This window comes from Triturus cristatus, chromosome 4_1 (genome assembly GCF_964204655.1).
Source record: "Triturus cristatus chromosome 4_1, aTriCri1.1, whole genome shotgun sequence".
NCBI classification, from domain to species: domain Eukaryota; kingdom Metazoa; phylum Chordata; class Amphibia; order Caudata; family Salamandridae; genus Triturus; species Triturus cristatus.
Window position 1 is genome coordinate 104274494 of NC_140585.1, and position 20965 is coordinate 104295458.

Sequence of the window (20965 nt, forward strand, 5' to 3'; positions counted from 1 at the left end):
TCATAAGGCAAAGAATCTCTCTCAGAATGGCTATCCGCCCATGCGCAAGCCGGGTAGAAATAGAAAGGGGACGCTTTCTTGAAGACGTGATCCCTCGTCCGTCCCGCTCCCGCTCCACACCAGGGAATTGACTCTTGCACCCCTACACGCCCACAAACATGCAAATCCACAATCAATACGGCTTACAATCAGCACAATACCAACAATCACTGCTTTAAAACATTACGTAACCAGTAAATAATGTAAATGAAGATGTACTTGCCTTGCTGCTGCAGCAAAGAAAGAGGACGATCTCTGAGGACACGGAGTTATATGCAAGGCTGCCCGGGGGGTTGCGCAGCAGCCCCCTAACAGGGCGGCCGCCTTAGTGCCGCATGAAGGCACTGGGGGCAGCCGGTCTAGTCCCTGGGCTCAGCCAGGGAAGATGTCCGGCAAATAGTTCCTTCCGGCGGAGGGGGCAGGGGTATTTAGGCTGTCCCCGCCCCTTCCTCGCCCTCTTGTCCCTCTCGTCTCGCCTTGCTCGGTCCTGTCCCCAGGAGCTGCCTTATCTTGCGGTGAGTGATCTCCCCCCCCCCCACCTCCCCTGAGGCTGGGGTGGCTCAACCCGGCTTCGGGTTGGCGGCGGCCCGCCAGTGAGGGGGGGGAGGGGGCAGCTCCGGGAGGGCTATGTCAGCGGCACCCCCTCCGTTCAGTGCCAGCACTGTGCGGACTGGGTAGGGGGCAATGAGGGGGAGGTATGCGGTGTGCTCCGCGGCTCGGGCGTGCGGTCCGACGGGAAAGGATGTGGATGCGCTGCCGACTTATGGTGCTGGAACCAGGGTTCAAGCCTCGTGGTTGCGCCACATCCTGTGTTTTGGGCACACTAGTTAGTCATCCCCCCATCCCGGAACATGTATGTGTTTTGGTGCGCTTACACAGTGCTCCAGTCGAGTTCGCGCTAATTTTAAGATGCAAATATAATATTATGGTGGGCCCACAAGCCATGTGGGCCGATTGTGTTTGGCCCCGGAGGTGCTAGTTGTGAAGATTTAGAGGCCTCGAAGCACAGTGTAGGATATGAGAAGGCAGACGTAATCCCCACAAAGCGTAGAGTAATGAAGATGATGTACGCCCCTGCACTGCCTGGTAAATGAAACTATTCCCCTCCACTCGTACTCGCTCCGTGCCAGGATTTGGCACTGAGCGATGGAAGGTGGCAGAGGGCGCCTCGGGGCTTGGTATCGGAGAGTGGCATCTAAGATGGCTGGTGCATGAGATGTCTAGCAATAACAATAGCTGTAATTATTGTCAGTTTGTAGTAAATCGCTCGTATGCAAAGGCACATGCGCCTGGGCTGCCTCTCAGTGCTTTTTCGTAAAAGCATGAAAAAACACCTCGGAGATAATAAGGACAACTGTAGTATCTATATACACTGAAGTCGGTTAGCACATAGAGTGCGAAAAGACTTCAGAACGATGTTGAGTTTGAGATGTATAGCTGTATTTCCCGGTAGTGAGTCGTATAAGGTGTTCTAAACTGATGATTTACTGCAGTCTAGGCCAGGCGCTCTGTATCTGTTGTGTTAGCAGCAGAGCAGCGCTGGCCGGTGTTTACACAACACACAGGATGCCTGTGATCCGGATAAGGGTGCATTGCGAATACGTTTGCCCGGCGTTGCAGAAACAGAGCCCAGACCTGCAGGCCCCCCCCACAGATTGCAGCAATCAATGCGGGGTGACCGTCACAGTCCCCGCGTGGTCGGGTCCACATCCTGTGATTCTGGGCAAGCTAGTTGTTACCTCGGGGGGATGGGGTGCCCTTGAATATGTAATTTATACGGGGCTTGCAGCGGCGATTTGGAACAGGCGTACTTATGGTCTCGCTACTCGGGGCTAGGCCCGACCGGCAGCCCGGGCATCTGGGCGCGTAATAGCCCCCCCCCCCACGGAACCCGGCGGAGATGTCCGTGACGCTGTGGAACCAGGGGGGTGTGTCACTTAGCGGGCCCACAGCTATAGGTAGTGTGTAAAGTTCTGCACTTTTGCCACAGCGTGGCTCGTTTACCGCGAGAGTGAGTTGCATTTTATACTCTGGAGTCGCTTTCAACGCACAGCAGGTACGATGCACAGCAGAGCGTGTCTGCTGCTTTATGAACGAACTTCTTTCGTGTTGTGCGCACGATTGTTGTCCTCGTCGACGGGCTTTACACGCAGCCGGCTCCTCATGTACTTGGACGTTCAGGGTCCTGCTTTTAAGTCAAGCAAGGTTGGGCCTGGTTAGTACTTGGATGGGAGGCCTGTATTGGGACTACAGGATGCTGCAGCCTTGCAACGAGCTCAAGGCAATTTTTGGGGCAAAATAGGAGCTTAGGCAGGCAGCAATGTATTAGTGGGCTTTCACCTAAAAATTGCGATTTTTTGCAATTTTAGCGAATTGTGAAAGCAAAGTTATTTACTTGTATTATAGTGACGCCATTTCATGTGCTAGTTGCGTTTCGGGCAGATATAGGACATAGGGTGAAGGACTAGAGCTCTTTGCGCTGCAAGCGACGAAGCTTGGCGCGCTGCGGTTGCCTTGGCAACATATTAACAGGCTCTGCCAGTGAGGGCACAGTCAGTGCGGCTGATACAATAAGGGTAATAGGCTACGCATTTACGATGTTTGCCATGGCATTGCAGCACTGGCTTGGCCAGCTCCTAACGAGGAACATTAGGGAATCGTTACCACTTTTTAACTTAGCATGCCCCTTTCGGCTCCGACATGAGGATTAAGGGACACTTCTCGGAAGGTAGGGGATAGGCAATGGAAAGCGATCTGGGTCCGAGGATGTAGTCAGTCTCCTCGGTATATTGGTTAGCTGTTATGTGTCAGTATTGGTTCAGTTGCATGGCATTTTTCCACTCAGAGGGGGGGGGGGGGGGGGGGGGAAGCTATGTGCAGTTAACGGCTGCCATGCAGGTGTTTGGTTCCGGCCCCAGGATTTTACTTTGAGCCAGCTTTGGTCGGGCATTGCAGCTGTGTGTCTGTTAGTCAGGCGCCGCGGGCCGTGTAATTCCCAGTTTCGTGCATTCCGGTGGCGTTAGATGCAATAAATCTTTCCTTTTCCAACTTGGGCATTAGGGCCATGGCAGGGTCTTGGCATACAATTCGGGTAATGTTCATACCGGCACTATTCTGTGGTGGCTACACAACTCCGGGGGAAATGTTATTACTAAGTACAGACACATTTCCCCCCCCCCCTCTTTGTTTTGCACCCGAGTTGCCATTCCTTATGCGCGATTTCGTGGGCGCTCACACTCGCGGTAAGGGCCTGAGTTTAGGGCAGTGGTACTGCTATGGGGGGGGGGAGACCTTCATAGGGATGTTTGGTACATGTTTCACTCGGGTCCACATGGCGCAGGTGACTCGAGCAACAAAGGATCTAGGGGAGCCGAGTGATGTGTCATGGCATTTGCCTGGATGGGGGGTGCACTGTGGGACGACTCAGGCTGGGGGGACTGGGGCATCACGTGTGTTTTGGAGCCGATGCACAGGTTGTTCACAAGCAAACAAAGATCCAGTACTTTACGTTCCAAGTGAATTGATTTCTCGGGGTGAGGCCTTTCTATTGTGTGCTTTGTCACATTAGGGCTGTCAGCTAGGTGTGTCGACGGTAGCTCGCGTTTGGGAATTGACTCTTGCACCCCTACACGCCCACAAACATGCAAATCCACAATTAATACGGCTTACAATCAGCACAATACCAACAATCAATGCTTTAAAACATTGCGTATCCAGTAAATAATGTAAATGAAGATGTACTTGCCTTGCTGCTGCAGCAAAGAAAGAGGACGATCTCTGAGGACAGGAGTTACATGCCCTAGGGGGGTGAGAGGTGATTGGTGGAGACAGGGCATGCTGTGCCTGATGGGTTATGTAGTTTAAAGTTTTGTTTGCTGCTGTAAATGTCAGTAAAGCAAAGAGAAGCATAATCAGAAGCCTCCGTTTCCTGACATAGAATTGTTTCTGTCTTGCTCTGGTTAAACATCTCCATGTTTGCCTGATTTTCAATGAGGTGCCCATTTATGTGGTGTTTCGCTAAGGAAAGCCCACAATTGAAAAGAAACACACCACCTACATTTGAAGTGATTATTCCAAATGGTAGGACATCTGTTGTGAAGAATAAGCTTTGTGAACCAGCAGTCACTTTTTTATCAGTGCTTACTGTGTCACCTAAAGGAAAAATGTATGTAATAAAATACTTCTGATTAAAAAAAAACAAATAATAATGACAATTCGAGAAAATAGTTAGGATATGATCAAAATAAAAAACAAACATACACTAAAAGACAGAAAAATGACACCTTCCCTGACCGGGAATCGAACCCGGGCCGCGGCGGTGAGAGCGCCGAATCCTAACCACTAGACCACCAGGGAATGTAGGTACTGCGCAAAAGCAGGTTCTTCATGACACAGTGTGAGGATGCATGCTGGCATAGGTTCTGTGTACTAAGAATACATATCATGCTAACACTCTCAAGCTAGTATTTACTAAACTTAACAAAACAGCAACAGACACAGAAAACACACCACTTTGAGGCACACCATGAAGAACGGAATTTAAATACACAGAAATCTGTTAGAGTTTCTAAATGCCGAAGATGTACGAGATCGTCATAACACACAACTGGAGAGGAAAAACAGCAAGAGGGAAGAAAACAATTACCATTCTAGGAGGTCAGCACATCTTCTCGGGGACCCTGCAGGTGGGCAGCAGACCTCGGGGACCCCTGCAGGTGGGCAGCAGACCTCAGGGACCCCTGCAGGAGGGCAGCAGACCTTCTCAGCGACCCCTGCAGCTCGTCCAAGGGCTGGACAAAGCTCTCAAGTGAGCCCAAATCCGAGCACCGGCACTTCACCCAACCCAGGTGTTTTTTTGCTTTGGATGCTGGGTCCCCTCGCCCTCAGTTTAGAGAGTTAGAAACGGGACTACAAGTCCCAGAATACACTGGTATAATCGGACCTGGCAGTAATGCCTGGGCCTTGGTAATAATATAATATCTCTCATGAGGACGGCGGGGCGGACACTTCCGGGTCGGTGGTAGTTTTGCTTCCACAATGCGCCTGTAAGTTGTAAACCATTAAGTTTATAAAGATAACAAAGTTTTGCCTTCATATTAAACACTCTGTCAGAGCCCGCCCCATCATTTCATTTATTTAGCGTGAAAAAAACATGTTTAGATACATTTTATGTATTGCATAGAAACTTTGTTTTTTATGTAAATAATAACCCTCCATTACACGTTCCTGTTTGTCAAGAAAGTACACAGAAGCTTAAAATGAAAAGGCTGCAATCCTTCCCTAAAATTGTCTCAGTTGAAAATTGGCCGTCATCGATCTTAAAATGTACGTGATTGCATTAGAAAATCTTTTAGTTATAGGAGATGATGTCTTTAATGAAAAGCGTCAGTACTCAATAGCAGGAGTGTCACGTTATAGATGACATTTAAAATAAATGACCTCTCGTCATACTTTCAAAATATAGGCGGAATATAAAAAGTTCTGCCTCCCCGTCGGGGAATTGAACCCCCGTCTCCCGCGTGACAGGCGGGGATACTGACCACTATACTAACGAGGATTCGCTGCGCTGCCTTGTGCTGAGCAGCTCTTTGAGTGCCCTTCAACCCGCACTGTCCTGCTTGTGACTGATCTATCTCTTTTCCCAGCTCCTTGACACCAACACAGGGGGCCACAGGCTGAACAAACACACACACACTCCCTCTTACAATACACACACACTCCTCGCCCACACCTCACAACAACCCTCCCATCTCCTAGCAGGCGCTCTCAGCAGCATCACCTGATGCCAGAGTCACCACAACCAGCTCCCAGCGCTGCTTCAGAGGGGGCCCGGCCTGGATCTTCAGCCCCTCCTCCCACCCCGAGGAGGGAGCTGGGGTGCAAAGGTGAAGAGAGGAGGCAGGAAAAGCCCAGGTGTGTGAGTGTCTGAGAAAGAGGCGCTTTCTATTGTGAAGCAGAGGAAAAACAAGAGTTAAGAGTTTGCAAAAGTCCTTCGAGCCGGATTTGAACCAGCGACCTAAGGATGTCAGTTATTCCACTACAGTCCTCCGCTCTACCAACTGAGCTATCGAAGGCTCGGCTGAGGGGTGCCGGGAGCTATGTGTCATGCAGAGTCGGACTGGCAAGGGGGGGGGGAGGGGAGGAATATTTTTTAAATTGTAAGATTTACACTGAGTAGGATTGCGAGAAACGTGTGTCAATAAAGAGAATAAGCAAGGAATGAAAGAGGGCTTCGAAAGAAGTGAGGGGGAGGAATAGAGAAGCTGGCACCTGGAAGAAATCAAGATTGAGGTTGTTTTATTTACCAAGTTTTAGAGGGTTTAAAATTTAACTATGCAGTAATGATTGTAATATGTTTCAAACAAAAAGGATCTGCCGAAACCCGGGATCGAACCAGGGACCTTTAGATCTTCAGTCTAACGCTCTCCCAACTGAGCTATTTCGGCGGCTCCTGTTCCCAGCGTGTGGCCGCTCTGGCTCCACAGACCCTGGAGGTTTCCTGCATTATTGGTGAGTTTACAGGGGTTATTACCAGGCGTCCAGGGCTCTCATCACCTCCGCCCTCACACTGAGAGAAGCCTCGCTGGGGGGCGCTGCTCTCCTCCCAGCACTGAAGACCAGACACGCAGCTGGCATTTTAAGCAGTGACGTCATCGACCCCGTGACTCTTCCCAAAACTCAACCAAATCCAGGCAGGCAGGTAAAACTGCACCCACCCTAAGGAGCCATCGACCATCACTGGCACCGGGACCCGCCTGTGATGGGTGGATGTTGTGAGCAATGGGTCTGTTGGGCGGCTGCTCTGAACTCACACCCAGAGGCACGTGCCTCCCTGGACCATGAATCACAGAACACACACATGACCACAAACAGTATCCTGCTCTTGCAGGGGGAAGTGGGGCTGGAGTCCATCACTTTACAGAATACCCTACATCAAGCTGCTTTTTATTTTCAAAATAGGTTTATTTCCAGCTGAAAAAAACGTATAAACCATCCAAGGATAAAGTGTTAAACATTAAAAACACAATTCAGTTTATTCCACATCTTCCATAAAATCCATTAAACCCTCCTCACATCACTGCGGACCCCCCATCATCGGGACTCTTCCAATCACATCACTTCACTCTTGGTGACAATGTACAACTTTTGTATAATTGTGAATAATGATAATATCTTGTTAATTTCAGTGCTGGACAGGCAGAAAATACGTTTTTTCAGCACGAGCAGCACATGGCTGTGCAGGACTGCATGTATGCAGCGTGTTTCCACTATTTGCACGTTCTCGAAGCGCTATGGAACCTGAGTGCCCTTTCTAGCTCAGGGGTTCATGTTTATCAATCAATCAGTAGATTTGTAGAGCGCTTCTTGTCACCCGTGGGGGTTTCCAGGCGCTGGCAGGGTCCAGAGTGGACCCTTGATCTATGCATTTTCATTGCCTCTCAGATTGTCTACACGCGAGTCTGTGTCCGGTAAGGTTCCATCACACCATCACTCTTCTAAACCCACTTTCTACCCTCTCACACTGTCCACAAGAGGAATGTTATCAATTTAAAGACGAGTATCTTGAACATCCGAAGCTGTTCAAGCCCAGAGGATTCTCCCACTGCCCCTGGACTCCCACAAACCCTCGAAGACACGTTTGTAGAGTGGAGAATACTTGATTTTACCGCCATCTTCATGTGTAACATACTACGCGCCTTTTTCACTTCACCCTTGAGCGCTATATTGGTGGCATCGCCTGTGCACCTTCACCTGTGTCATAGTCACATTATGGCACCAGGCCCCACCCATACCACAACAGAGTATGCATGCATAAATAAATACACAACACAACTTTTGTTTGGGAAAAATATTACTGCAGGTTTATTCCATACAAAAGTATGCAATATGGTGGGTTATCTTACGGGCGATCCAAGGGCAGGCAGCTGTATAAACCTATGCTGCCCTGCCCGCCTGATGAGTCGAACCCGGGCCGCCTGGGTGAAAACCAGGAATCCTAACCGCTAGACCATATGGGAGGCGTGAGACTGCAGTTTGGGCTCAGAGTATTTGTGTTGTAAATGACCGCATCCTCTCGTAGTGTGCTCATCACTGTTGCTTAACCCACGAGTTTCTAGATAAAGAGAAGAGCAAGGAATAGAGATAAACTCAGCTGCTCTGAGTCAGGGTGTGTGGGATCAGCTTGGTCATTTCCGCTCTGTACAGGAATAAAACACGCAGACTGCTGCAGGAACACGCGCCTTGAAAGAAGGAAACAGCAAAGAGAGAGGGTCAGTGAGGGAGGAATCTAAACAGAGGCGACGAGCTAAACCACTGAGGCTGAAAAGAAGAATAAGACAGGCAGAGAAAAGAATGAGAAAAACACAGACTTATTATGAAAGAATAGAGACAAAACGGATACACAGGAGAGCGGAAGTCAACAAACTGCCCTTGTGATCTTGATCACACGCGAGGATGAGCCCCATTTAGAAATACTACACACACTACAAGGACGGGTTATCAAAACGTAACCTCTGATCCTCTAGGAGCGGGGGACAGTAAGCACCGGTGTGGAGCGGACACACATAGCGCCTGTACACAAGTACTTGTGAGTAGAAGGTGCAGCGCCCGGAGAGTCCCCTCTCCGTAATCCGCGGACAGTTACCAAGGGCCAGGGATGCTCCCAGCAGCCGCGAGCAGCACTTGTGGTGCTTTTCCATGTGACCGCGTGGCCTAATGGATAAGGCGTCTGACTTCGAATCAGAAGATTGAGGGTTCGAGTCCCTTCGTGGTCGGGCTCTTTTACCCTCTACTGAAAGGACATTTTATGAAATCTACAATCCTGCGCACATTTCAATGTTTTTGTTTTTAAATCTATGCAGGATGCTACTAAGGAGGTGGTGATTCTGACAAATGCCCACAAAACCTCGCTTAATACATATACTTTCTGCAAATTCCTAAATTGTAACTCTTTTTCACAACACGCACAGTGTCACTCACTAAAGCACTGCACAGCGTCCCTCAGTAAAGCACGGCACAGTGTCCCTCACTAAATCACTGCATGGTGTCTCTCACTAAATCACTGCACGGTGTCCCTCACTAAAGCATTGTACAGCGTCCCTCTCTACAGCACTGCAGTGTCCCTCACTAAATCCCTGCACAGTGTCCCTCACTAAAGCACTGCAGAGTCCCTCACTAAAGCATAGCACAGCGTCCCTCACTAAAGCACTGCAGTGTCCCTCACTAAATCACTGCACAGTGTCCATCACTGAAGCACTACAGAGGGTCCCTCACTAAATCACTGCACTGTGTTCCTCAATAAAGCACTGCACAGCGTCCCTCACTAAATCACTGCAGAGTCCCTCACTAAATCACTGCCCAGAGGCGTTGAAACAATCTGCGCATAGCGGGGGTGGCCGAGTCCAACAGTACTGGCCCCATGGAAACCTATGTTGAACGTTCATTGGGAGACACCTTTGGCAGAGATTGTTTCTCAACTCCGTTTGCGGTGGAGCGGACTCATCGGTCCCTGGCCCCCAGATCTGCTCCTGGTGCTCCCTCCCCCTCGTCTTATCATCGCGCGCCCGCTGAATTATCATGATAGAGATGTCGCGATGAGAAAGGCTAGGGAAGTGGAAAATCTGCAGTACCAAGGAATGACTCTTTCTCTAGACCCAGACTTCACGGCACTGGTGCAGGTGGCCCGGCGCAAGCTTCAAGATATAACAAGCATTGGCAAAGCCAATAGGTGTCGCTTTTGGGACCTTATAAGTATTTAGTTATGCAGCACAATATCCTATAACTGTTGCATGGCCAAACACTTATAAGGTTCCAAAGGCGAGACCTATTGGCTATGCCAATGCTTGTTATTGCCTTGGAAACGTTTCCACTTCCAGGAAACCAAAGATGCCTAGCTAAAATCAACATTTTTGTCTGCAGTTTTGGGAATACGTCCGCGTCAGTTTTTTTTTCCGTATAATTGTTTTACTTTCTTCTTTCTCTGCTATTTGGTGCGCAGCAGGCGGGCAACTAGGGCCAAATTTCGGAGGGGGGGGGGGAGGCTGAAAAAGATTTCGGGTGGGGGGGCTAATTCTTCCAGAGGCAGAGTGGCTCTAAGAAGAGGTGAAAACACAAAAAAGCCTCATTAACACGTAGTGGTCTTTTAAAGACCTGTGAAGTAGTCGGATGCGGCTGCAATTAGACGGTCGCAAGCCCGTGAAGCTGTCTCAGCCCAGGCGGACATGCACGATGGGCAAGAGAATGTCCTGCACCCTTTCGGCGATGGTGCCAGTAAATGCACAAACTGCAAGTCCCCGTCCGCGGTTTTTATGGCTGAGAGTGAAAAGGCTAGAAGTACAGTGAGCACAAATAGTTTTATTTATTGAGGAAAAAGACACGCACACTGTAAAGCTTTTCAACAAGCAGGAAGGGGGTGGCAAATGGTGTGCACTTTCACGGCCGCTTTGATGTCCTAAGTGGCCGCACGGCTCACTGAGGACATCAAAGCGGCCGTGAGTGAAAGTGATCACGCAGTGCTTTTCAGGCTGCCAAATGGTGCGCGCGCCCGGCGCACATGCACTGTATTTGGAGGCCTGAAAAGCACTCGTTTGCACTTCCAGATCCCCCTTTAACAAAAACTCTCGCGAGAGCAGCGCTAAAGCGCTGTCTCAGGCGAGACCTAAAAAAGACGCTGCGTAACGAGAATATTCGCTATTCCATGTTGTACCCGGCGCGCCTCCGTGTGCAACTCAACGGTAAAACTACTATCTTTGACACACCGGCCGAGGCAGCTTACTTCTTGAAACGACATAAATCGGACAGAGCGGCTTCCCCTGCAAAGTAGAACGTTGGTCACTGGGAGCATGAACTCACTGTACTGGTGCATATAGCACTCTCGGAGAGGCTCGGACACTGATGCCTTCTCAGGGTTCTTTGCAGCTTTCAACGCTGGAGTGCGCTCCCTCTCTCCCCATTGGTGTGGGAGTTCTTTCTTCTTGTTTCCCCCCTTTTCGCTCTATCATTCACTTTAAAAAAAAAAAGACATGCTTACATATCGATATCTATCTTAGCTCAGCTCCATATAAATGATGTAGACTTATTATTATAATCGTAGTATGCTCGAGCGTTGTTGCCCCCCTTGGAGATCTCCTCTTATTCACAATCGGTATGGGGATTGTTTTCTTGTTCTTTAATCCTATTTAGGTACACTATGTTGGGATTCACCGGATACAGGTTGGGTGGTTATCCGATGTGGGTGGGGGGGCTTGGTTCTTTGGCTAATGATGGTTTTTTTTGCGCCCAGGCCTTGGAACATGGCAATGGTTGGCTATTTGACTGCAATCATTTTATCACATTGAACTGCACAGCATTGCACATTCGGTAATGTCAAAGGAAGGGCGGTCCACGGGCCTTGAATTACGTTGTCAGGGGGTTGTCCAATCCGCGCAAGGGGCGACAAGTACTTGTCTATTTACCCAGACACAAGCTACAGGTGGCGCTACTACAGGAGACTCATTACGCTCCGAAATCAGATAATAGCTTTGTAGCCACTTGTGGTAGTAACAGATTTTCCGCAGGGTATAGCAGATATTCTAGGGGGTTTGTATCCTGATTCGTAAATCGTTGCCCTTTAGTACGCAGACTGTGATCAGGGACCCGGAGGGTCGCTACTTGCTGGTGGCGGGCTCTGTGGGAGCGCAGCGACAACTTTTCATAAACGTTTACGCTCCTAATATAGACACCGGTGGTTTCTTCGCTAATATTTCAGCTCATATTGCTGGCTTATTAATTGATTCTATCATAATTGGGGGTGATTACAACCTCACATTACAGCCTGGCTTAGACACAACGGGCACAGGACACAATACTAAACCATGCTCCACTAGGGAACTCTTGGCATTGATAAGCACACACCTTATCACGGACGTCTGGAAGGTTGGGGCGTGGCTTGTAGCCCAGTATGGCGGTCGCTTGAGCGACATGCTCCGGGCCAGGGTAGCTAATCCGGCCAAAATCCGATATTTCCTGATACATCCGCATACTGGTGCATACATAAGGGATTATCTGCCCGCAGAGGGGACGCCAATGCAAGGGTTCCGAATGGCTGGGATCGCCGAGAGATTGAGTTTGACGCTGCGATGGAGTCCGGAGCGGTGCGATGCCTAAGCGGTGGGCGGAGACTACAAGGCAGCGACCTGTCGTACGTCGTGGCTGGGCCGGAGTAGCTTGAAGACAGCTGGCATACTTACGTGAGTCCCCGGTCCTGGGACCTCCATCCGGGGCCTGGATTCGCCAGCCGGAGAAGACCCCGCTAAGCTGAATTTCTACCTGTATCGCTCGGACTGACCGGGGACGACCCTCCGGCATCCAGGTACACCCAGCGAGGTATTGCCAGCGGGACCGACCCCACGAGAAGTAGCGGGGCCACTGATTAGGCGCAGTCTGCCCATGCTCCCTGGTTCCCCCTTCTCCCTCGCGCCAACCATTCTTTGGGGCGGTGGCCAGAAGTACGCTGCTGTCGACCGGGGGCCCGGGGGACAGAGGCTGGAGTGCGGACCTGCTGAAGGCGCCTGACTGTGCACCACCCTGATCAGGGCCCGGAGTGTCCTGCTCTGCCCATGATAAGGCTGCCACGGCACTTTGAGGGTCCCTGTGGATATTTCCCCCTTTCCTGCCAGTCTCCCCTGTAGAGTGTGTGGCTGGGAGGCGGCAGGGAGCCTCCGGTCGTAGACCGCAAAGGCAGCTGAGGACCTGGCTGCGAAGGGGGCCCCGAAGGGCCTTTCCCCGATACAACTTTGCCACGCACCCGCAGGCTCGAGTAGTTGACGTCCATCCGTGGGGGCCGTTGGATCGTTTTTACTGCGCCCCCTGGGGGCCCCCCCTTCCCACGGCGGTAGTTGGACACCGGTGCAACTGCTGGAGCGGGTAATGCTTAATTTTGTATACCCACCCCATTTTGCATGTCGTTTTATTAATTAGATTAATTAATTATAATCGTACTAATGGTTTGGAGTGATGTGGAAATAACTAATCAACCTTATTAATGACCGAAATATACGTGGGATTTGCATCTGCATGGCCTAATTAATGACGTGAACTAAATTTCGTACGCATACTAATGATAGATAAATAGAACATTGCATGATATGTCGCTTTGGTGATGTAATTGTGATTTGTGCTTTATTTAGTAAGTATAAACCGCATTGAGTGTTGCTTTTGGCTAGATAAATACACACACAAATGGGTATTAGCGAGGGAATAACATTTAATTAGTCATTTCTATGTATTAATTACGTTTTTGTGTTTCTTTGCTTAAGTTGACTATTCTGGCCTATTGAATGGAATTATGGCTGCTTTTGGTGCCTAACCCGACTGCCAACGCTGAACCAGGATTGGGTGAAGTGCGCCTGCGCTAAGATGAGCAACAATGGCCCCGTCCTGACCCCAGGCAAGCTGTACTTATCAAGGCCACTGGGAATGGTGCCAGCGCTACAGACAAAAGACTTTATTAAAGAACCGGAACCAGCAAGTATGCTGACACCATGGACTAAACCTTATGGGAACGAAGAGGTTGACCCCTAATCAGCCAATCAAAACAGTTTAAAACTCAATTTTGTTACATTTTGTTATTGAAATTATTATAAAAACCCATAGAATAGAGAGGTCGGAGTGTCGCTCCTTCGATTTCCTGATGATATGCTGACGGAGAGGGCGGTGACACTGCAGGACAGCTGTTAGCCTGAATCTTTGACGGACTGAAGTAATGCCCAAAATCCTGATGAACTGAATCTGCTGAAATTGATGGGCATAGATTTGCGAGACTGCAAGATTTGACATAGAGGACGACTTTAGCCAGAATAGGTAAATATGACTGGCAACTTGATCAAATGAATGATTTAATCTGCAATATTAATATAAATTTGGATTTGAACATCTACAGAAATGAGTTGGGTTGTTATTTCATTGAAATGTGTTAATGAAAAGGTTAATTAGAGTATTAGAAATTCACTTAAATCTACAACTAACAGATCCGTCCCGGTTATGAGGGGAATACCAAATGTGGAATCTAGGGCCTAATGAGTATAAGAAGGGTTTGTAGGTTTGTTGCTCATTAGGATAAAGTGGTATCTTCCTCCCTCATTATTCAGCGCTTGGAAGGATAATCGCCTCTCGCACGGACTGATGGTGAGTGTGTGTTGGTGTTATGGGCCCCACCAGCGAATGTATGGATAGTGTGCGTGTGTGAGATCTTTTGGTCCGTGACGGTAGGGAGGGATTTTGCACTCCGCGCTGCATCACAACTACCCTCCTCACTGCAGATTGTGAGTACATTTCCTCCAAGTGAAGCTCACTATTTGAGACAAGGCGGGGCACCCGGTTGGCTTCCTGCTGAAGCCCGGGACAATAATATCAGTGGAAGGGGCCGACTGGGGGAGCAGTGCGGCGTGAGTCCAGAGACATAATTAAGTGCGAACAGGATCCGCTTGTGGAGGGTTCGTTTTGCAGCTATCGAGGCATGATAATGTTCATATGTGACTCAAGAGGCTAATGCGGCTTGCAAAAGCGGTCAAGAACCCTAGACATTGAAAGCTTTGGTAGTTTGTTGCACTTTCCTTAATGGCTACAGTGGACAGTTCGACACAGCTGAGGGGCTATTCGTCTAGGGAGATCTCACTGCGCGAAGCTGACGTGGTTCATTCTGGATCCCCAGCGATGCCTTGCATCAGTGTGAGTGAAATAGCAGCCTCTCCATTTGGTAAGAAACACTGTTTTCCCTTTCATCGGTGCTCAATATAGGCCCGGGCCCCACTGGACCGTACACTGAGCAAACAACAGGTGGGCAATCTGGACTACCCAATCGTATACTCGAATAGCACCCAGTCACTCAAGTGAGAGGTAATCATAGGCAGATCAAAGATGAGGATGACCTCCAGATCCGGGAGGGCGGGATCTCTCTCACCGACCTCGGAGCGCTCACCCGGATGTTCACAGCAAGTACAGGACGGAGCGGTCTCTAATCCCCCAGCGGATAAATTGGATATGATATTGAGGGAGATAAGAGACTCGAGATCTGCGTTAGAAAATCAGCTGGGCACGATCTCTGTGGACCTTAACGTACTCAAGGATGACCACAGAAAATTAGCTAATAAGGTTGAAACTACAGAACAAACACTGGAAACATTAGTGTCACAAGTGAACACCCATGATGAACCGCTAAGTCAAATGCACCAGCAAATCGAATCCCTACAGGCTTGGGTGGACGATGCAGAAGGCCGGGCCCTGCGAAACAACATCAGAATAGTTGGATTCCAGGAGGGATCGGAGAGCCCCAACCCGACTACCTTCATAGAAAACTGGTTGCAAACTAGTGTTGCCCCTACGGGTTTATCCGCCCATTTTACTGTCAAACGTGCTCATCGAGTCCCCACATGACGGCCTGTACCTGGTGCAAATCCCTTCCCAATATTGGCTGGGATTCTGAACTATAGAGACCGTGACCATTTATTGCAGGCGGCGAGGGACAATGCCCCGCTACAGGTGGATATTGCTAAAATCTTGATCTTTCCTGACTACACACTAGCAGTGCAGCATAAACGTTTTTCATTCATGGAAGTTAAGGCTCGAATCCGGGCAGCGGGCTGTGGTTCTGTGAATTCTGAACCCATTTAATGAAGGTTGTCGTATCGTGATGATTTTGGTATCAGCGAACCGCGACTGACAAGTGCGGTACGCGTAAGCATTTTCGTCATGCTACACTGATGGATTCACTGTGTATTTAACGATCTAGTCTGCACCCGTGGGTTCCATTTTGTTTATAACCGCCATTTTGTGGTTGCCCTCACATAGGTAACGACTACAGGATGACTGTGGCTAAGTGAGCCTCTAGGGACGCATACACCTTAGTTTGAGCTCATGTTGACTTCAGTTTGACCTGAGTCAACTGACCCTGTTGCCCGAGGCTAAACTTGTTGAGCCAGTACCTTGTTAAGCAGCTGGTCAGATAGAGATCAAAGAGCAGGACATTATTGATTCTATGGCACACGCACACACCCCTCTATCTTTCTCCTCATCTGTTTCTGCTCCTTACTTTTATGGCCTTATGGCCTAATTATTGATTTTGGTTGAGGTCTTTTATGATGGGCCCGTTCGGCCTGTTCGAGCAAGAATGCTGGATTTATGCCTTGTCATTGGCGGTGGGTTGGATAACTGAAAGTGGGTTTGTCGTTATGTGATGCCTCTGTAAATATCATCCTCTGATTGGTCAAGTTTGTGAGTAATTGATGCTAGCTAGGAATGTGGTTTTTGGCATAAAAGACGACGCTCCGCTCTATTAGGTTGAGCAGTCTCCTGAGAACATACACAGTGTTGTACTTCTAGGATCTCTGTTACTGGCTGCAGCTAATAAATATGATCTTTGATGTCACCAGAAGAATCTCGTGTCTCTGTACTCTAAGACAGGTGAACTCGAAGACTGAGGGCGTGTCCCCTGCGCCGCTGGGATTAAAATCCTAGTTCTTCAGTTGGCGCCACTTCAGCGGTACCGGTCCAAGCCTGAAGATCGTGAGGAGCTTCGTGTGAAAATTCTGGAGGGAGGCCTACCACTTCATCGACCCCTGTATGTCGTTGTGGTCCGAAAGTCTTTGCTGCGAAGTTCCCCGCATTCCGACGGCTACGAGGGACTGCTGCCCTGACTGTCGCCCTGTCTTGGAGCCCTTTGATGATTTGTAAAGCGAGACGATAGACTGGTCTTCTGGCGACGTCATCGATATTTCAGTTAAGTATGAGTGGAGCGTCTCCCAGTTTGTTTTGGTATCCTTCGGGATCGCTTTGATTTGGTATCCTTCGGGATCGCTTTGATTTGGTACCTGCAGGCCCCAAAGCCGAGGGACTCGTGTATTCACGAGGCTATCGTTTCTGATATTCCCTTGAAGTTTGAAGCTAGACTAGTGAGCGAAGATGCCTGGTCTTAGCAGACTTGGAAAGATATTTTGTTATGGTTGTAAAAAGGATTCCCGATTGGAGGACTCGTGTCCGGTGCCTCCGATCGGAACTCCGAACTATGAGCTCTATTTGAAACACGGCGTGGGCCCCATCACGTATAATGAGGTATGGATTAGGTATACTAGGAAAGATGGTGTCCTAAAGTGGCCCCAATATGGTAGCTACGACACGGAAATTTTAGATAATTTAGAAGTCAGACTCTTCAAAAAGAAAGCCCGGCCGGCAATGTTCGACTCCTTCCGCATTTGGCGAAAGGAATCTAAACAAAAGGAAATTAAGTTAGCAAAACGAAATAAACGTGCACAAGGTATGTCGATGGTGCAGGCTGCAATACAGTTTAGGGATAATGAGGAAGAGCAGGAAAGCGAACAGATGCTTAGGCAACGTAAATTAGCAGTAGACAAATGTTATCCAGTTTTGCCACCTCAACAGCAAGAAGAAAAGGAAGATCTTGTGAAAGATCCTTTAATGTTGCATCTATTAAGTTCGCCACCCCCTTATGCTCAGAGTGCTACCGCACCTCCGCAACTTGTAGTTGCGCAACCTCCGGTTGTTTTACCGCCAGCGGTTCCTCAACAGCCAGCTCTCCCTTTGCTGGCTACTACTACTATTGCTCCGGCGCAGCCTTCTCAAGGGCCGCCGTCTGTGCTACCTTCCTTCGTCTACTACCTCTATACCTGTGCTGTCCGTCCCTATTGTCACTCTTCCGACTTCGGTTCCTTCTCATTCCGCTTTGTCCTCTGTTCTTTTCTCACCTTCTCCTTCTGCCCGACGAAGAATGACTGATGCGGTTGCTAGTTTTTTCTCTCCTCTAACGGGTTCATTAGGTATGTCTCCTGTTGTAGAGCGTAAGCAATTGCGCAGTCAATTCCCTGGTCCTGATGAACGGACAGTGCTGGATCACTTGGCACGTAAATGGGTTAACTATCCTTCACACTATGATCTGGAGAGTGTTACAAATGTTTTCCATCAATGGGAAGCACCGACCCAAAGATATGTATTTGATGTGATGTGTTCTTTCCTCCGTGAACAGTGGGAAGATAGTGAGGTAGGGCGGGCTCCACCTGAGTTGTTCTGTGTGCAGTCCGAGTTCGCGAAAGGAACTATAGTGGGTCTCGCTGTAGAAAGAGCAGTCGCGACATTGTTGTCATTTAGGAGCGATTTTCCTTCTAAGTCATTATTTGAGCCTGATTCTTCAGTTAGGAGAAAGTCACGTCAATATCCGATGCGTGAGGTTCCTCCCGTTTGGAGACCTGGTGATGCGAATGCTAATCCACCTGTTCTGGCACATTTCCAGCGCGTTTGGGTACATGTTCCTTGGAAGCGTGCCGAAGTACTAGCTCTAAAGCAGACTCTGCCTGATCCATGTAAAAATCCTGCGGGGTTTTATAAGGAGCTATCTCAAACTGCGAGTTCCTGTATTATGAATTTGGCTGATATAGATATGTTATTTGGGAATGTTGTTCCACAGCCTATATGGAGTAAGATCCGTCATACGGATCATGTGCAGGAATTAGGTGATACATGGAATAATCTTAGAACTACAGATGAAAGACAAATAGGTGGTGCTAAACCCGAAAATGTGATTGCTGATCTCCCTGGCAGAATTATTGATTATATGAAGACTTTGATGCCTGCTACACGTGTGAATTGGGACAAATTGTCTGCGTGCAAGCAGAAGAAAGACGAAACTGTGTCCGACTTTTTCACTAGATTTGAAGAGACATTTGTAGACCACAGTGGTCAGGACATGAGTACAGAAGGTGGTCAAAGGTTGTTCGTTGACAAGTTTGTGCCTAATTTGCTTCCCGAGTTGTGCAATAGGTTGAAGGATTCTGAAAGTGCTTGGGCTGTTTCCTCATCAGCGCAGATATTGGCTACTGCCCAGTACTATGAGAATAGAAATAAAGATGAGATAGAGAAAGCGGACAAAAAGACTAAGGAATTGAAGACTAAGGTTCTTCTGCAGCAAGCATACCCGCCCCGCAATACCCAACGTGATTATCAGCAACCACAACACTATCAGAGAAGCTCGCAAATGGTCGAGTCTTCTCAACCGCGTTTCCCTGTAGGCCCCAATCAGTGTGCGTATTGCAAAGAAGAAGGTCACTTCAAGAATAATTGCCCGAGATTAATACAGCGCACAAATGGTGTTTCTGTTATGAGAGGTCGAGGTGTTCAATAAGCTCCGCGAGGTCGAGGACGTGGTGTGTCTCAGATTGCGCGTTCCTTGCCTCCGCAGAATTCGATGAATTGTTTTGATCAACAGAATGGTGCGTCTGGTAGGACGGCTCAGTATTATGCGGACGATTATTACGTTGAAGGAGAGAGTATGGAAGGTAATGATTGCTAGGACAGCCACAGACAAAGAAAGGGAGTTGTTTCAGTTCCAGTAGATCAGAGTGGACCTTATGTTGAAGTGATTGCATCAGGGGTGTCTGAACCTTTTCTGTTGGATACTGGTGCTGCGAAAAGTTCTATCATGCACACCAAACTCCCTGGCGCACCTTTGTCTGGCTTAACGAATGTTTCAGTAGGTTTTTCTGGCGCCCCGGTTAGCAATCCGATTTCTAGACCTTTGTCTCTTTCTGTTGGACCTTGTGACTTCGAAGCACCCCTCATTCTGACGACAGGTTGTGGTGAGAACTTGTTGGGCTTGTACTTGTTGAAGAGATTGTATACGACGCTTTATTGTTCTCCTTCAGGAGTACAGCTTACATTGGGAAAGAGAGTGATCTCTCCGATGTATTTGTCTAAAGACCGACTTCCAGCTGAATTGTCTTCTCTTCCTGATTCTCTTTGGGCTACTGGTCCTAATGATATGGGTCTTTTGGAGATTCCACCATATGTTGTGACATTGAAGGCGAATGCTAGATTACCACGCATTCCACAGTATCGTATCTCAAGTGATGGTGAAAAAGCACTTTTGGCGATCATCTCTGATCTGATTGAGAAAGGTGTGATTGAGGAAACGAGAGGTAATGTGTGCAATAGTCCGGTTTTGCCGGTTATGAAATGAACTGATTTTTCTCAGCCTCCTGTATATAGGTTTGTGATCGATCTTCGCGAGGTGAATAAGATCGTTGTTCCACAATTCCCGGTTGTGCCTGATGTCACCGCTCTACTGACTTTGATTCCGGCTACAGCCACGTGGTTTTCGGTGATTGATTTGAAGAATGCTTTCTTCAGCATCCCGATTGCCGCAGAGAGTAGAGATATTTTTGGCTTCTCTTTAGGAGGCCGAAGCTTCAGGTTTAAACGCGCTCCTCAAGGCTATTGTGAGAGTCCATCGATCTATAGTCAAGCTTTGAAGACGCAACTTGATTCGTTGGTTTTACCCAATGGCGCTGCCCTTATTCAGTATGTTGACGATCTTTTAGTCGCCGCTGAAAATGAAGAGACTTGTAGAGAGGCTACTCTGTCGTTGTTACGTCACTTGTCTGAATTCCATCATAAAGTTCCTCTGTCGAAGTTGCAGTATTGCCGACAAGAAGTTACCTACTTAGGTCACCTCTTATCGAAGGAGGGAAGAAGATTGACCCCAGAGAGAATCCAAGCGATTGCGAAAATGAGTGTGCCTACGACACAGAGAGAAGTGCCTGCATTTCTAGGTATTACATCGTACTGTAGACAGTGGATTGCTAATTTTTCCTTCCTTGCAAAACCTTTGATAGCTCTTACTGTTAAGGATACCCCGAATCCTATTCCCTGGACTGACGAATGTCAGAAGAGTTTTTCAGAATTGCGTGACGCCCTGTGTTCAGCTCCTGTGTTGGGTACCCCCGATTACAGTAAACATTTCACATTGTATGTCCACGAGAGAGAGGGATGTGCATTGTCAGTTTTGACTCAACAGTTTGGCGATAGGCAACGTCCATGTGCTTATTTTTCGTCGACTTTAGATCCGGTAGCTAGAGCGTTGCCGAGTTGCTTGAGAGCTACAGCG

At 48.6% G+C, this 20965-nt stretch overlaps 4 non-coding genes across 4 annotated transcripts; 1 reads left to right on the forward strand and 3 right to left on the reverse strand.

Moving 5' to 3' along the window:
- Positions 1–4323: 4323 nt before the first annotated feature.
- On the reverse strand, positions 4324–4395 carry TRNAE-CUC (transfer RNA glutamic acid (anticodon CUC)). Its single transcript has one exon. It is a non-coding gene; the product is annotated as a tRNA-Glu (tRNA).
- Positions 4396–6027: 1632 nt separating this feature from the next.
- TRNAY-GUA (transfer RNA tyrosine (anticodon GUA)) lies at positions 6028–6113 on the reverse strand. The gene is given in 2 exon segments: positions 6028–6063; positions 6077–6113. It is a non-coding gene; the product is annotated as a tRNA-Tyr (tRNA).
- A 299-nt stretch (positions 6114–6412) lies between these two features.
- On the reverse strand, positions 6413–6485 carry TRNAF-GAA (transfer RNA phenylalanine (anticodon GAA)). Its single transcript has one exon. It is a non-coding gene; the product is annotated as a tRNA-Phe (tRNA).
- A 2255-nt stretch (positions 6486–8740) lies between these two features.
- On the forward strand, positions 8741–8813 carry TRNAR-UCG (transfer RNA arginine (anticodon UCG)). Its single transcript has one exon. It is a non-coding gene; the product is annotated as a tRNA-Arg (tRNA).
- Positions 8814–20965: the final 12152 nt, after the last annotated feature.